Source organism: Cebus imitator, unplaced genomic scaffold, assembly GCF_001604975.1.
Source record: "Cebus imitator isolate Cc_AM_T3 unplaced genomic scaffold, Cebus_imitator-1.0 Scaffold228, whole genome shotgun sequence".
Classification (NCBI taxonomy): domain Eukaryota; kingdom Metazoa; phylum Chordata; class Mammalia; order Primates; family Cebidae; genus Cebus; species Cebus imitator.
Window position 1 is genome coordinate 2,406,108 of NW_016107543.1, and position 2,360 is coordinate 2,408,467.

Here is a 2,360-nt window from a genome sequence, read left to right on the forward strand (position 1 = left end):
GTTTCACCATGTTGACCAGGATGGTCTCGATCTCTTGACCTCGTGATCCACCCGCCTCGGCCTCCCAAAGTGCTGGGATTACAGGCTTGAGCCACTGCGCCCAGCCAATTTTTTGTATTTTTAATAGTGATAGGGTTTCTCCATGTTGGGCAAGCTGGTCTCAAACTCCTGACCTCAGGTGATTCACCCACCTTGGATTCCCAAAGTACTGGGATTGCAGGCGTGAGCCACCGCACACCTCCATAAAGTTTATTTATAAGCTTTATAAAGTTAGGTCGGGTGTGGTGGCTCTCGCCTGTAATCCCAGCAAGTGGAAGGCCGAGGTGGGCGGATCATGAGGTCAAGAGATTGAGACCATCCTGACTGACATGGTGAAACCCGGTCTCTACAAAAATAATAATAATAATAATAATAAATAAATAAGCTTTACTAACTTTTGGTTACAGAATGGAATGAGAAGTTATCATTTGACATCTGAAAATGCAGATGAAATACACTATTGAAAAAGTGCTCTAGAAGATAAGAGAGCAATGTCATTCAACTAGAAAATTATTCAAGGTACATATAGGACCAATTTTCATATATGGCAAAATGGGTACAATGGGCAAATTGTAATTGACTAAACTTTGAAGGAGGCTCCATAGGACTCTTTTTTTTTTTTTTTTTGAGACAGAGTTTCACTCTTGTTGCCCAGGCTGGAGTGCATTGGCCTGATCTTGGCTCACTACAACCTCCGCGTCCTGGATTCAAGTGATTCTCCTGCCTCAGCCTCCCCAGTAGCTGGTACTATTGGTGCCCACCACCATACCCAGCTAATTTTTGTATTTTTAGTACAGATGGAGTTTCACCCTGTAGGCCAGGCTAGTCTTGAACTCCTGACCTCAAGGGATCCACCTGGCTCAGCCTCCCAAAGTGCTGGGATTACAGGTGTGTGCCACTGAGTCCAGCAGCTCCAGAGGACTCTTTAAACCTAAAATCTAAACTAACACATTGGTTTGTGAGGAAAAAGAGCCATGGAAACTTTAAATATTTCCTCTTGTGTACAGCCTAAATAGAAACTTTCTGCCTTGTTTTAGGGGATTTACAGGCAAAGTATTGCCATCACCTGACTGATCACCTTGGGGTTCTCAGAGTTGCCCTGACTCTGCCCTTGAAGATTATACAAATAAAACAAATGGAGCAGTCCTGGAATTTCTGAAAGTTTTTCTGTAGAATGAAGCAACCCTTATTTTACAAAAGCACTATTTTTTTTTTTTTTTTTGAGACAGAGTCTCAGTCTGTTGCCCAGGCTGGAGTGCAGTGGTGTGGTCTCTATTCCCTGCAACCTCTGCCTCCTGGGTTTAAGTAATTCTCCTGCCTCAACCTCCTGAGCAGCTGGGATTACAGGTGCCCACCACCACGAACGGCTAATTTTTGTATTTTTAGTAGAAATGGGGCTTCACCATGTTGGCCAGGTTGATCTGGAACTCCTAACCTTGTGATCCACCTGCCTCAGCCTCCCAAAGTGCTGAGACTACAGGTGTAAGCCACCGTGCCCGGCCAAATGCACTAATCTCACCAGTTATTGGGTCAATACCTGCATTTTACAGTAGATTTTGTATTTAAAAATTTAGATACAGGTTCAGCATGGTGGAGTGCACTGGCACAATCTTGGCTCACTGCAACCTTTGCCTTCAAGCAATTCTCCTGCCTCAGCCTCCTGAGTAGCTTGGAATACAGGCCCATGTCACCATGCCCAGCTGGCATTATTATTATTATTATTATTATTGTTATTATATTATACTATATAGTATATTATAATGTAATATTATATTATATTATAGTATAGTGTTATATTAATATAACATTATTATATTATAATATTATAATATATTATAATTATATTAATATATAAAATATAATATATAAATATATAAAATATATTAATATATTATAATTTAATTATAATATATTAATATAATATAATTATAATATAATATATTAATATATTATATATAATATATTTTTATATTATATAATATATAATTATAATATATTAATATTTTAGTATTAATATAAGATAATATTAATAATCACATAATCTCATTAGTGAGATTGGGCCACTGCACTCCTGCTTGGTGACAGAGCAAGACTCCATCTCAAATAAATAAATAAATAAATATTTTAAAAGGTTCTACTACTGTTTAGTAAACAGAGCAATACTTTGTCTCCAAAAATAATAATAATCACATAATCTCATTAGTTTATTTATTCAATTGAAATTTATTGTCAGGATTAAAAGGGTTCTGTGAAAATTTTTAAAGTGCTATAGAAATTCAAGATAGTATAACTTAAAAGTTTCAGGGATAAAGCTTCATTCA